Here is a 16232-nt window from a genome sequence, read left to right on the forward strand (position 1 = left end):
GGTCAGGAGCTGAGTAACCCCATCAGAACCCAAACTGAGCCTCAGCAAGCAGGTTATTGCTAAGCAAACACTGTTTGATAGCGCTATCGATGACCCCTTCCATCATTTTACTGATGATCGAGAGTAGACTGGTGGGGCGGTAATTGGCTGGATTGGATTTGTCCTGCTTTTTGTGGACAGGACATACCTGGGCAATTGTCCAAATTGCCAGGCAGAAACCAGTGTTGTAGCTGTACTGGAACATCTTGGCTAGGGGTGCAGTTAGTTCTGCAGCGTACCAGGAAATAAGGAGAAGTAGGCCATTCGGCCCCTCGAGCTTGATCCACCATTCAACAAGAGTATGGCTGATCTGATTGTGGCCTTCGATTCCCTTGTTAGTCAAGAATTTATTTACATTTTATATTATTTGTTTTTTTTACAATTCCAAGGAAAATAAAATATTGAATCGTACGTATATATTAAACTACACTGAACTTAAGATATGAAGGGTAAATAAGTTTTATTATACCAGACTAGAAATAGCGGCAAACTATCAGAAAGAATGCTGAAGACTAAAGGAGGGCATGAATAGATCAGAGAATGGGCAATAAAGTGACAAATACAGTTTAATGCAGAAAAAGAGAATGCATTTTGGGAACAAAATTAAAGAATGGAAATATACCATTAATTGCAACTTTATCAATGCAGAGAAGAGCATAGGGGTCTAGGTATAAAGAAGCCGATCCTTAAAAAGCACCATATAGGTTTTAAAACTATTTTAAAAAGCAAAGGTTTACGGGGGGTTGTATTGAAAAGGAACTGAATACAAACGATTAACAATGACTACACAAAATGATAGGATAAATCTGGAATATTACATACAATTTTGGGTTCCTCCATATAAGAAATGCACACTGACTTTGCAAAAAGACACCAGCACAGAGAGGTCTACGTTACGAGGATAAACCTGATCAAACCGAGAAGGTTCATAGGCTGGGGTGAAATTCAATGGGGATATTTAAAATGACAAAATAAAACAACAAATCAAAAGGATTACGATCAAGATAAGCATTATACATCTAAAGGGGAGGATTTTTAAAAGTTCACAGAATTGTTATGTGGAATGCTTTGCAACAAGTGGCAATGTTAACTCAACTTAAATGTTCAAATAAAGGTAATTACTTATTATAGAAGATAAGGAGAAAACAGGAAAATGGACTTTATTTGAACAGAAATCAGGAAAATCAGACTGTGTAAAATCCATCCACAAGAAGAGTCCACATTTAACACCGGCAAAAGAACTGAATGGGTGCCTCCTATGCTAAAATTATGTTTTCTAAAATACCACACTATTTTTACTTAGATTTTCAAATTATTACAAAAATAGACTGGGTTTTGGTTAACCATATCTTAATTGAATATGGGAGTGTGTAATTATCAATAGTTTGACTTAGTTTTCAATTCTTATTCATTATTGCTTAAACTAATCCAGCAAGAATTGTCAAGATTGGGCTGTAGAATCCCAATCAGACTAAAATTTAGTTGTTTCTGCCCATAGTGCACAAATTAAGTTGCTTGCAATATAATAGTTCAAGAAAGTGAAAAATCAGGCAAAATTGTTATGTTTCAGGATCTTTTGATTTTTTTTCCACAGTAATGATTTGGAAAGAGGTTAAATGTGCTTTTAAGTATAATATATTCACACTTTTTAAAAAAAAACAGGTCTAAGGTGGTTATTGTTGCTAAACAGGTCTAAGGTGGTTATTGTTGCTTATTTAGAGTCTGTGGGGAAGCAATCTGTTAACCTTGACTCAAATTGAAAAATTACTTTATGCCCAGGTAGTGGAAAGTCCTTAATCCAACTTTCTGATGGAACTGCAAGAGATGTAAGGGTTAGACACTGACAGGTAGGGGTTTTGAAAAAGGAAACCTCTGAAAGCAGTTAAATTTGCTAAGGGTTAAAGGCTAGTTAGAAGGTTAGTTTGGAGGATAGTTAGAAATCATCCTGTCCATGTCACGTAAGGCAACCTAATGACATGGGGTAGCATGGCAAATTCTTAATTATGCTAGAGTATATTGTACATTAAGTGAGAGATTTTAACATCTATTCTGTACATTCACATTACTGTGAACTAAAGCAGCTTAGTAATTTGTATCTGGCCTTACCTCAACATGCATTAACTCAGCCCATCTTTGGAGAGAGTGAAGCAGCATTCATGTAAAAGATCTGAATAGAGTTCAAATAAACAAGTTGATGCTGTTGTTACATTTTATCTTATGCAAGTACATTAGGGCACTGTCAATGAATTTCAATAAAAGACCCTCAGCCAGCAAATAGATTTGGTTAACATTACAGAACCTAAAGTATCTACAGCAAACTCTAATGTTCTTATGTTGGTGTTGTTAATGGCTGCTGTTGGAGGAGATAGGGCTTAACATCGACTTTATGCAAAACAAAGAATAACTACATCTAGAATGAGACTTCATCCTTGCCAAGAGGTTGCAAAAAAGATGATAGTCATGTGATCTTACATCACATCCCCATGATGTGAGCAGTCTCATTTACATATTCACATTAGTCCTTTACACAACACAAACCAAAATTAGTAACAACCATATTCATATCTACACATTTTCCAACTTCATGTACCCGGCGTTAAATTCAGCCATTTCCAGCTGATTTGTTACAGTACTAAGATAAAGTAACTGTAAGGACTAGATTAGAATTGTCCAAAAGAATTTCACATAAGAGCCATAAAAACATCAAAAAGAGGAGATTTTCTCTCATCAGTTTGAGGTGGATTTCAACCTTGGCCCCAGAGGTGTGACACAACTCAACAGGCTGACAAACATTCAACATGTCACCAAGGCATAACAATATTATTTTTCTGGCTTTGGGTCTCCTGGTCAAAATATTACTCAATCACTTTACAGACATTTGTTACCTAAATTCACAAAAATTAGTTTTAAAAACACCATTTCCAAATATTAACACAAAATATGTAACTTGAAAAATTACTTTATGATTTTGCAACCAAAAAGTTTCTAATGTGAATTTATTGAGTGTCTCTGCTTTTGGATACTATGAATTAGTGCCTATACTGTATTATATTATGCATATCACGGCAACTATTAAACTTCTGATGGATTCAAACTCTTTCCACTGTGTCTAGATGATTGCAGAAAAAAAGGTTTCTATTATTCCAATTTAAAATTCAATGCACCATGACAAAAGATACTTTAAAACCTACTTAGATGTTAAAAGACTCAATTTCATTCTGCATTGAGTTGTTCAGCCAATTATTAAAACAGACTAGAAGAAAGAATGTTCTAATAGCAACAGTTAGGTCATATTCACCACTCCCAGAACCTATTCAATAGATAGCTGAACAGTATGAGGAAAACAGGCTTGTAAAGAAACAGAAGCAAAGACTGGAGAATATGAATCATTTAGTGTAACTTTAAACATCAGTCATGCTTTCCAGCCAATGCAAGCAGCCCAAATTCCAAAATAATAAAGTAGATTTCTTATTTTATTGCAAATACAATAGTAAACCAAAACCACAGGATGGATGGAATGTAAATGGTAAGTCACAGCCCTATCACTGCACATCTCATTCAAATAAGTATTAAACTATAATATTAGAATAAATTGCATTTAATAGAGATGACAGGAACAGTGCAAAACTATTACAGGTATCACAAACTGTACCTAAGCAAATTCACAGGGTAAGGTTACTCAATTTCACCAACCCTAGATTCTTTAGAAAAAAATGTTTTACTCTATGCTGCACATTTTTAAGATGTCAAAAAACTTCCATTTCCTAATATAAATTCTGAAAACAACTGCAATGGTTAACTACCAATTATACATTTAAACCATCTTTTATGTTATGCAAAAAAATGCAACTTAAATGTCCAAACTCAATCTAATGGTGCAACTAACATTCTAAAGATGGTTCTCACTATTAATCATGTTTGTCCCTATGTTTTCAGTATAAATTTATCATATACATAATAATTTGAAACATTAGCACTTTTCATGCAACAGATAAATCACTTGCAAGTTTTTTTTCCCCTCCCAATAACTTTGCTGATTTTTCTCTTCTCTCCACATCTTCCAAACATGTTGACTGTTCACTGGAATTCAGTCTTTCCCAGTTCAAAATTGCTTAATTCAATTTATCCCAAAGTTTCAAATGTTTTGCATAAATTCCTACATTATGTTAATCACAGTGCCTAACTTTAATTACTGAATCATTCAAATTTTTGAAATGCAATTAAGAACTTTGAATTATCAGAGTAAACTGACTGTATAGTTTAACAGAAACAGACATCCTCCAGTTCTGCAACCTCTAATAAATCCACAGTATATTTTCATCATCTGGACGTAACATCACTCCAGATACTAGAACACTTCAGAAAATAGCAAGAAAAATCTGGAGCGGACTACTCACTTAACTTCCTGTAGGCCACGGCGTACAAGACGACCCCATTTTCTCGGCGCCAAAGTTCATGTTTGGGCCTATACTTGGCATAAGTCGACCTCCACCCCTGCCTTTCCGTGATGTACCCACATTAGAAATTAGCCTCAATGTTTCACCCCAGAAACACATGTTTTACTCACCTTGAGTTGACAAATGGGAACAAACAGACAATACGATCAATGTTGCTGCGATGATGCATGGAAGTTTAAGACACCCATGCAGAGCAGACGCGTGTGGTAAACAGCCAATGACAAAATGGGTACTCGGGCAAAATGAATTAGGTACAAAGCCAGTTTCAAGCTAAAAGTATTAAGATTTGCCAACAGTGAAAAACTGTGCAAGAATGGAAGGAGGAGGAATCCACCCTGAAGACAACGCCCAAAACCAAATGCACCACAAAAACAGGGACCAGTCACTGGCCTGATTTTGAGAAGCATGTCCTCGAAAATCGTCAGAATGATTACATCATCACTAGAAATGTAATGTGTATATACCCACTTAAGTGGGTCAAATCAAAAACACTGAGTCCAGCAAAGATTTCAGATCGACAGCTAATTGGTGCAGCTTCTTTATGGAACAAAAATGTCTCCTGTTGTGGCATATGGCCACGGTTGCTCAGAGACTACCAAAGGACCTCAATACCAAAACTACCAGTTTCCAGCGATTCATCATATTACAGCAGCAAAAATGCAAGTACTAATTATGCCACATGGTCAACATGGATGAAATGCCTGTGAATTTCAAGATGCCCAGCAACTGAGCTGTGGACTGGAAAGATTCAAACAGTTCTGGTGAAAACCACAGCTCATGAGAAGACAAGATTTATGGTGGTACTAGCCTACATGGCCAACAGAACGAAATTGATGTCTATGACAATTTTCAAACGTAAATCTATGCCAAAAATCAAGTTCCCTGCAAGAGTTTTTGTGCAAGTGCATGACAACGGTTGGATGGATGAGGATGGAGCGAAGTTGTGAATGTGTGTGTGGAATAGGAGTTTGGTTGTTAATTGGATCCCAGGCCAGATGAAACTAGACATAAATCCTTGATAACCTGTTTACTTACAGAATGCTGCATTACACATGTCTGCCTTCTACCCCAGTTTCCCAGCCATCTCTCTTTATAAGTGTTTTGGGTGCTCGTATGTCCCCAAAATATTAAAGAAATCATAAACTATGTAAATCAAACTTGATTCTTTTTTGCTTATTTAAAAATGAACTTTGCTGAAACAAAATATAGCCACTGCAAATTACCTGATGTCTGGAATTGTAAAGTGACCACTAAGGCACATATGGATTGCACTGCAGACATTCCCTGACATATTTGCACATGGAATCTCACACCTGGGACTGTCAAGGTCCATTTCAAAATGAAACTATTGAAAGAAAATGGACGTCATTTGTATCTTTATAAGCTTACTCCTCTAGTGGAGTCTGAGGGTCTACCAAGACAATAGCTACCCGGACGGAACAGGTTCATCAATATGGAAGATGACTCTTTCAGAGGCTAATGGCTGGGACGTTATAAGCCACAAAACAAAAGCCAGATCCATACACCGGATAAATATCCCTTTGTGGAGGAAGGAGACTAGAGTGACCATTTTGAAATCTCTATATACAGTTGAGAACTCAGAAGCAAACCAATCTGATTTATCTCCAACCTGCAAACATCTGACAGGGTTCCAGACTAACCAAGCAGCCTGCAACAAGCCCTCCTCAAAGCCAGTTTATCTGGAAACCACTGGTCACCTCCTGCCAAGCAGACCAAGTCTCCAAATATCAACCTCATATCATTGCAGTGCCATCACCTTTAAGGAATTCAGCACTTCTGCCTTCTTCCATTTATCCACCTGAACTGGAACTTCTATAAGGGAATCCCCTCTGGATTTGGGCTTTCTGGACTCTGGAAAACATGTGAATGGATATCCATTTCTGTGGTTCTTTTTACTGTTAAGTTATTCATAGTTATAAAACCACTCTTTCCTATCCCCTTACTGGAAACCTGTGTGTATGAAGTTGTGATCATTATCCGTCCCCAGGTTTGAATTTGTGAATAAACCAAACTTCAGATTTAATCCTAAGAGTTTGCTGCAAGTCACTTTAAAAATTGACTACACAAAGAGTTTTTGGAATAAGTGCTACAGCCTATTTTTAAAAACAAAAAAACACCTCTGCTTACAGACAGAAGGTTAGAAGATAAAGGAGTTCAGTTTTGCCGTCTTCTCCTCTGTGTAACAGTGCTTAATTATACAATGCTCTTCACCTGTGTATCTTAATACAACTAACACACCATTAACAGACTCCCCTTTCTTTCAACAAAAAACTTTATAACAATCACAAAATGAATCAAAAAAAGCTGACCTTTCCATATTTCATATAACTCATCATAATACAAGAAGTCCCTCTTCGAGGACCTCCAAAAATTTCTTCGGACAGGTATTCCTTTTCGTAAAGCAGTCCAATAATTGGTGACTTGCGTCCACCCATTTTAGTTTACAGATCGCTTTTCTTTCTAGCATTTATTTTATACTAGCAAGGTCAATCATTAACTCAATTCTTTTCTCAATCACACTCTGTCAAACGTACATTATCCTATAGGGAACAGTTATCCAAACATCAATGGGTAAACTTTTCTCAGAATGCCCCTTGAATAGGATTTCCCTCAAAACGTTTGTTAAATATAATTCCATATTTATTACTAGAGATTACATATCACACCTGAGCCAATGCTTCTGCAGCTGGGGTGCTTTTTTTTGTTTTCTTGGCTCCCCAGACCAAGGGACAACAATTTCCATTTTCACCCACCAAGAATACTACAACAGTTGTACTCAAATGCCCATCCGGAAGACTGCCATGTGAAATGTCACTAAAAAGGAATGATTTCATGTCTTTTGAATCACTTAAGGCTGGAAACTTGAGTACACATTTCTCAGAATTTAATTTCTTTAATGTTTTACTTGTCCTCAAAACCACTTCATTATAGTACTAAGTTCAATATGGCATAACTGACATCGGGTCTTGTTCAAGTAAATAGCCAAATTTAATTGTCTAATCAAGCTTCTTGACTGCTCTGTTTCTTCTCTGGATGTAAGATCATGTTTCTGTGATGACCTAGCCCAATTTGTCAGGATACGATTAACTTAAATTTCTAGGTATGATTGTTGATTCAAGATTACTCCAGACCTATGATTAGTGCCTAAGCCTGTGTGTTTAAAGGCCCCTCAAAGCCCGACTTCCAACCTTAAATTCCCCTTTGATCTTATCAATAACAAATTACTGAAATTCCCCAGAACCTGCCCATAGAAAATCATTGACATGCATCATGCAAAAAATAAAAGCTCATGGTGTAGAGGATAACATATTGGCATGGGTATAAGATTGTTTCCTGTTAGCTAGCCAAAGTAGGCATAATCAGGTCATTTTCTGGTTGGCAGGATATAATGAGTGGTCTGCCACAGCAATCAGTGCTGGGGCCTCAAGTTTTTACAGTTTATATAAATGACTTGGATGAAGGAAACTGAAGGTATGGTTGCTAAATTTGCCAATGGCACAAAGATAGGTAGGAAAGTAAGTTGTGAAGAGGAGACAAGGAGGCTACAAAGGGATATAGATAGGTTAAGTGAGTGGGCAAAGATCTGGCAAATGGAGTATGACAAGGGAAAATGTTGAAATTGTCCATTTTGGCCGGAAAAAAATAAATCATTATCTAAATGGTAAGAGATTGCAGAGCTCTGAGATGCAGAGGGATCTAGGTGTCCCAGTGAATGAACTGCAAAAGGTTAGTATGTGGGTACAGCATGTAAATAGGAAAACTATTAGAATGTTATTGTTTATTGCGAGGGGAGTTCAATAAAAAAGTAGAAGCTCATGCTTCAGTTTTACAGGGCATTGGTGAGACCACTTCTGTAGTAGTGTGCACAGTATTGGTCTCCTTATTTAAGGAAGGATGTAAATGCATTGGCAGTTCAGATAAGGTTTATCAGACTAATATCTGGAATGTGCGGGTCACCTTATGAGGAAGGGTTGGACAGACTTGGCTTGTATCCGCTCGAGTTTAGATTTGATTGAAACAGAAGATCCTGAAGGGTGTTGACAAGGTGGATGTAAAGAGGATGTCTCCTCTTGTGGGAGAATTTAGAACTAGGGGTCACTGTTTAAAAATAAGGCATTGCCCATGAAAGAGAGGAGATGAGGAGAAGTTCTCTCTCTTATTGAGGGTCGTTAATCTTTGGAATTCTTCCTCAAAAGAGTGGAAGCAGAGTCTTTGAATATTTTAAGGCAGAGGTAGATAGGTTCTAGGGGTAGGTGGGAATGTGGAGTTGGGGTTGCAATCATATCAGCCATGATCTTATTAAATGGCAGAGCAGGCTTAGGGGATCATGTGGCCCACTCCTGCTTGTAATTCCAATGTTTGTATAAAGATGCCAAGAGTTTCTCCTTGTGAGACCAGTAGAAAATTACTGAATCGGCTTTTTGTTGAGTACAGTCCTTCAACCAGACAGACCTAACCAAGAAATACCGTTCCCTTGACGTATCATTCAATCCATAAACAAATCTTCTGTCTTAAAAAAAAATCTTAATTTCCAATCTTCACCTTTAGGCAACCATCCTCTGTTACCATGTTAATTGGATCCCAAGCCAGATGGTAAAGTATGAAACTAGACGCAAATCCTTTTCTTGATTATCGGTTTATTTACTGAATGCAGCATCACATATGCCTGCCTTCAACTCCAATGTCCAGCCGTCCCTCTATATAGTGTTCTGAGCATTGAAATTAACCAGACTAAACAAATCAAATTAACTGAATTAATCAAGCTGACAGCCCCTTAAAGGGGCACTGTAACAAAGGGGTAAATATTTAAAGGAAATTGAGCAAACTAAATCAAAATGTTGTTTTGGGGGCCAATGGTGCACTCCAGCCCCTACAGTGTCCACCGGTCACAAAAGGCTTGAAGCGTGCCGGTGGACACTGCATGCTCCCTCGCCAAGGACACCTGGCTGTAAACCTAGCCACAGAAGAGGGGCAGTAGGGCCAGACGACCCCCTGGACTACCTGTTACCCGCACCTATTTATGGCCAACTTGGCCAGGCCCAGGAGCAGGTTTACAAAGAGGTCCTCCTCCCTGCCTGCCCTTCTCCGCACCCATCACTCTTTATATTTTTATGAATATAACAAATTAACAGAAAATAAGTTAACAATTCAGAAACAAATTAACGGAGCAGCCCTTAAAAGGAATACTGCAACAAAAAAGACAAATCACAAGGGAAACTTACAAAAATGTAATTGTGGGAGTCAATAACATGTCCCATCCCAGCGGTGCCCACCGGTTCATGGAAGGCCTCCAGCATGCCAGTAGACACCACTTGCTCCTGCTCTAAGGGCACCGAATGAAATAGATGGATGGTTGACAGAGAGAAAAGTCTTCACAAAGAGCAGAAACATGCACGCTGCCCTGCTTGATGTTTTGTGTGGTTTCGTCATCAAGTCAAGGGGAGTTCAATACAAAAGTAGAAGCTCATGCTTCAGTTTTACAGGGCATTGGTGAGACCACTTCTGCAGTAGTGTGCACAGTATTGGTCCCCTTATTTAAGGAAGGATATAAATGCATTGGCAGTTCAGAGAAGGTTTATCAGACTAATAACTGGAATGTGCAGGTCACCTTATGAGGAAGGGTTGGCCAGACTTGGCTTGTATCCGCTCGAGTTTAGATTTGATTGAAACATAAGATCCTGAGGGGTCTTGACATGGAGAGGATGTCTCCCCTTGTAGGAGAATATAGAACTAGGGGTCACTGTTTAAAAATAAGGCATCACCCATGTAAGACAGGAGATGAGGAGAAATTCTCTCTCTTATTGAGGGTCGTTAATCTTTGGAATTCTTCCTCAAAAGGAGTGGAAGCAGAGTCTTTGAATATTTTAAGGCAGAGGTAGATAGGTTCTAGGGGTAGGTGGGAATGTGGAGTTGAGGTTGCAATCATATCAGCCATGATCTTACTAAATGGCAGAGCAGGCTTGGGGGACCATGTGGCCTACTCCTGCTTGTAATTCCGATGTTTGTATAAAGATGCCAAGAGTTTCTCCTTGTGAGACCAGTGGAATAGGGACCAGGATGCTATTGATGCACAAATTATCAGATTGTTCAAAAAAAATGTGGAATATCCAATTCAATGGATGAAGAGGATGATGATTTGTTGTGAAGGAATGATTCGGAAACGGAAAGTGCAAAATCTGATCCAGAGTGGAATCCTTACAATGATGAGTTTAAGGGTTAAATTATATCTAAAGTCTAGGCTTTCTTTAATTTAGCAATTAACTAAAAGTTGCTGTTAGGGTTGGAAGATGAGGAGTTTTAGTCCAGTCTTAAAACTGGGCTCATACAGGCTGTTTGCAACTGAAACTAGTTAATTAGATAATTGGCTTAATCAGGCATTCAGAGAGTAAAAAAGTAGGCTATCTTATAGTCTGCACTGGAATGCTGTTTTGGGTTGCGGTAGAGTGCTTAAGTTGGAGTTTGGTGACTGAGGGAGTTCAAGCAGGAGGTGTTCCTTTCCTTTTCCAACTTTCCTCAGAAAGAAGAGCGGCAGCCTTGGTAAGTAGGGCCTGGTGAGTAAATTAGAAAAGTGTAATTTTTTAAACAAGTAACTATACTTAGATTAAAACAAAAAGCTAAAAGCTACTGCGGATGCTGGAAATCCAAAACAAAATAAAAACAGAATTACCTGGAAAAACTCAGCAAGTCTGGCAGCATCGGCGGAGAAGAAATCAGTCAACGTTTCGAGCCCTCATGGCCCTTCAGCAGAACTGAAGCATAGTTTCAACAAGGGAGAAATATAAATTGGTTTAAGGTGGGTGGGGGGGAAGAGACACATTGAGGGTGTGGTGTGAGCAGATAATCAAAAGATGTCAGAGACAAAAGGGTCAAAGAGGTGTTGAAGGTGGCGGTCTTTGTCTGAGAAAAGTGCTAATTAAGAATGCAAGACAGGATATTCAAAGTACAGCTCTAGTGGGGGTGGGGTGGAAGGACTAAAGGTTTTAGTTTTAGATTTAAAAATAATGGAAATAGGTGGGGAAAGAAGAATCTATATAAATTATTGAAAAAAAGGCGGGTGGGGGGGGAAAAGAAACGGGGTGGGGATGGGGGGAGGGGGGTTTAAGATCTAAAGTTGTTGAATTCAATATTCAGCCCAGAAGGCTGTAAAGTGCCTAGTCGGAAGATGAGGTGCTGTTCCTCCAGTTTGCGTTGGGCTCGAAACGTTGACTGATTTCTTCTCCGCCGATGCTGCCAGACTTGCTGAGTTTTTCCAGGTAATTCTGTTTTTATTTTGTTTTGGATTTCCAGCATCCGCAGTAGCTTTTAGCTTTTTGTTTTTATCTTTGTGTTTGATTGACTGCCACCTCTCCAAAAAAATGCCCTCTTGGAAGAAGTATGGTTCTGTCCTCCGACAGGATTTCCGACTGTCTCTTCTGCCCTGCTCACCTTCATTGCTTTCCATTTCTCTCCTGGTGTTTGACAAGGTGTTTACTAAAACCCGCTTTCACAGCCATATCTCCTTTCTCAGTGACTGTCTCCGTCTCCGACTCACCCCACGTGGATTTCAACTGAAATTCCATCCCTCTTGTTTCGAACCCACCCAGGATTACAGGTATCTCCGGGACATAAAACGTTTCTCGGACTGCTGTTCCCGTCGCATTCTGAGATCCACACTCAGTGCCATGCGCCGCCATATGAACACACTCGACCTCTCCCTCCAGCAGCACCGCCGCACCCTTTTTCAAAGCTGCGCGTGCCCCCAGTTTCATTTTATTCTTCGCCTCATCCGTCGCCTCAACAAGAAACTTTTTCTCTTTCTCTCAAGTGCTAAGGAACGCAAGCTCCAACAACTCATCGACTCCAACACCCATCGGGGACCCTCCACCCCTGCTTGTCCCTCCGTCCTCACCCCATCTTCCAATCCCAGCCCCAGCCGCGTATTCACTATACCCCCTGACCTTCCCCTCTCCGATGCTGAACGTTCAGTGCTCAGCAAAGGACTTAGTTTCATACCCTTACGCCCTCATCTCAATGAATTTCGGGCTCGGCATGATGCTGAACTCTTCTTCCGCCGTCTTCGTCTCCGTGCTCACTTCTTTGGGCAGGAGTCCTCTCCCCATTCAACGGATCCTTTTACCCACCTCCAATATTCTCCCTCCACTTGGACCCCTCCCTCTGGATTCTTACCTTCTCTTGATCTTTTCTTTGAGAACTGTCGGCGTGACATTAGCCGTCTCAATTTCTCTGCTCCTCTCACCCATTCTAATCTGTCTCTCTCTGAACTCACTGCACTCCGTTCTCTCAGGTCCAACCCCAACATTGTCATCAAACCCGCTGACAAGGGTGGTACTGTTGTTGTCTGGCGCATTGACCTCTACCTCGCGGAGGCTGAGCGTCAACTCGCAGACGTTTCCTCCTACCTCTCCCTGGACCATGACCCCACCACAGAACATCAAGCCATTGTTTCCAGGACTGTCACTGACCTCATCTCCTCTGGAGATCTTCCTCCCACAGCTTCCAACTTGATAGTCGCCCAACCTCGGACGGCCCGCTTCTACCTCCTACCCAAAATCCACAAACAGAACTGTCCTGGCAGACCGATCGTGTCAGCCTGTTCCTGCCCCACGGAACTCATTTCTCGTTATCTTGACTCCCTTCTCTCTCCCCTTGTCCAGTCCCTTCCCACCTACATCCGTGATTCCTCTGACACCTTACGTCACATCAACAATTTCCAGTTCCCTGGCCCCAACCGCTTCCTCTTCACCATGGATGTCCAATCCCTCTACACCTCCATCCCCCACCAGGATGGTCTGAGGGCCCTTAGCTTCTTCCTTGAACAGAGGCCCCAACAATCCCCATCCACCACTACTCTCCTCCGTTTGGCTGAACTTGTTCTCACACTGAACAATTTCTCCTTTAACTCCTCTCACTTCCTCCAAATAAAAGGTGTGGCTATGGGTACCCGCATGGGCCCCAGCTATGCCTGTCTCTTTATGGGGTATGTGGAACATTCCTTGTTCCAGTCCTACTCCGGCCCCCTCCCACAACTCTTTCTCCGGTACATCGATGATTACTTCGGTGCTGCTTCATGCTCTCGTCGGGACCTGGAAAAATTTATTAATTTTGCTTCCAATCTCCACCCCTCCATCATCTTCACATGGTCCATCTCTGACACTTCTCTTCCCTTCCTTGACCTCTCTGTCTCAATTTCTGATGATAGACTGTCCACCAATATCCATTACAAGCCTACCGACTCCCACAGCTACCTCGACTACAGCTCCTCACACCCCGCTTCCTGTAAAGACTCCATCCCATTCTCTCAGTTCCTTCGCCTCCGTCGCATCTGTTCTGATGACGCTACCTTCAAAAACAGCTCCTCTGACATGTCCTCCTTCTTCCTTAACCGAGGTTTTCCATCCACGGTCGTTGACAGGGCCCTCAACCGTGTCCGGCCCATATCCCGCGCATCCTCCCTCACGCCTTCTCCTCCTTCCCAGAAACATGATAGGGTCCCCCTTGTCCTCACTTATCACCCCACCAGCCTCCGCATTCAAAGGATCATCCTCCGCCATTTCCGCCAACTCCAGCATGATGCCACCACCAAACACATCTTCCCTTCACCCCCCTTGACGGCATTCCGTAGGGATCGTTCCCTCCGGGACACCCTGGTCCACTCCTCCATCACCCCCTACTCCTCAACCCCCACTTATGGCACCTCCCCATGCCCACGCAGAAGATGCAACACCTGCCCCTTCACTTCCTCTCTCCTCACCGTCCAAGGGCCCAAACACTCCTTTCAAGTGAAGCAGCATTTCACTTGCATTTCCCCTAACTTAGTCTACTGCATTCGTTGCTCCCAATGCGGTCTCCTCTACATTGGAGAGACCAAACGCAAACTGGGCGACCGTTTTGCGGAACACCTGCGGTCTGTCCGCAAAAAAGACCCAAACCTCCCTGTCGCTTGCCATTTTAACACTCCACCCTGTTCTCTTGCCCACATGTCTGTCCTTGGCTTGCTGCATTGTTCCAGTGAAGCCCAACGCAAACTGGAGGAACAGCACCTCATCTTCCGACTAGGCACTTTACAGCCTTCTGGGCTGAATATTGAATTCAACAACTTTAGATCTTAAACCCCCCTCCCCCCATCCCCACCCCGTTTCTTTTCCCCCCCCACCCGCCTTTTTTTCAATAATTTATATAGATTCTTCTTTCCCCACCTATTTCCATTATTTTTAAATCTAAAACTAAAACCTTTAGTCCTTCCACCCCACCCCCACTAGAGCTGTACTTTGAATATCCTGTCTTGCATTCTTAATTAGCACTTTTCTCAGACAAAGACCGCCACCTTCAACACCTCTTTGACCCTTTTGTCTCTGACATCTTTTGATTATCTGCTCACACCACACCCTCAATGTGTCTCTTCCCCCCCACCCACCTTAAACCAATTTATATTTCTCCCTTGTTGAAACTATGCTTCAGTTCTGCTGAAGGGCCATGAGGGCTCGAAACGTTGACTGATTTCTTCTCCGCCGATGCTGCCAGACTTGCTGAGTTTTTCCAGGTAATTCTGTTTATACTTAGATTTAACTGAGAATAAGGGAAATTTAAGGTCAATATAATAAAGGAATATAAATAATCAAAAGTAGAATAAAGTTAACATAAGGAAGTAGAGTTAAGACATGACAGGGCAGCTCAGTCGAGTGGAATGTGCATCCAGTAGTATGTGCAAAGTCATGGATGCTACCAGAGTGCAGGAAATGCTGACAGCTGCAGAAGCTTGTGCTCCAGGTTTCAGAACTCGAGCGGGGGCTGGAATCACTGTGACGCATCCGTGAGGCTGAGAGCTACGTGGATAGCACATTCAGAGAGGTGGTCACACCACAGCTTAAGGGCCTGAAGACAGAGAGGGAATGGGTGACCACCAGGCAGTCCAAAAGAAGTAGGCAGGCAGTCTCCTGGTATCCCGCTCACCAATCAGTTTTCCATTTTGGAAGCTGGTTCTTCAGAGGACTGCAGTCAGGGCCAAGTTTGTAGCACCACAAGCAGTTCGGCTGTACAGGAGGGGAGGAGGGAGAAAGGAAGAGCAATAGTGGTGATAGGGGATTCATTGGTTAGGGGAAGAGACAGGCGTTTCTGTGGCCATTGACATGACTCAAGGATGGTATGTTGCCCCCCTGGTGTCAAGGTCAAGGATGTCACAGAGCGGCTGCAGGACATCCTTCTGGGGAGGGTGAACAACCAGAGGTTGTGGTCCACATTGGTACCAATGACTTAGGTAGGAAGGGGGATGTGGTCCTGCAATCAAAATTTAGGGAGCTAGGTAGAAAATTAGCAAGCAGGACCTCAAATGTAGTAATCTCCGTATTACTCCCAGCGCCACATGCCAGAGGGTACAGAAATTGGAGGATAAGGCAGATGAATGCGTGGCTGGAAAGATGGTGCAGGAGGGAGGGCATAGATTCCTGGGACACTGGGACTGGCTCTGGGGGAGATTGCACCTGTAAAGTCGGACGGTTGCACCTGACCAGAGCTAGGACTGAGTTCCTTTTGGGGGGTGGGGGGGCATTTTGCTAGTGCTGTTGGGAGGGCTTTAAACTAACTCGGCAGCGGTGTAGGAACCAGGAGAAAATATTCGAGAGGAATACCAGGGTGCACAAAATACTAGGAGGGACAGATAGCACTAGTATAGAGAATAGTAAGCTAATAGGTAGAGTCGGGGTGAGGGAGAAAGTAGCA

General features: G+C 41.7%; 1 protein-coding gene across 6 annotated transcripts in view; it reads right to left on the reverse strand.

Annotated features, from left to right (window-relative positions):
- The window catches only part of akt3a (AKT serine/threonine kinase 3a), a 340324-nt gene that overhangs the window by 299363 nt on the left and 24729 nt on the right, over positions 1-16232 (reverse strand). The window contains exon 2 of one of the 6 annotated variants that reach the window (XM_078557385.1): positions 2146-2206. The exons of the other annotated variants lie outside the window; for them this stretch is intronic. The gene's annotated coding sequence lies outside the window, so the exon portion shown is untranslated. The remainder of the gene's footprint in view (positions 1-2145; positions 2207-16232) is intronic. 6 annotated transcript variants of the gene reach the window in all.

This window comes from Cetorhinus maximus, chromosome 14 (assembly GCF_964194155.1).
Source record: "Cetorhinus maximus chromosome 14, sCetMax3.hap1.1, whole genome shotgun sequence".
Classification (NCBI taxonomy): domain Eukaryota; kingdom Metazoa; phylum Chordata; class Chondrichthyes; order Lamniformes; family Cetorhinidae; genus Cetorhinus; species Cetorhinus maximus.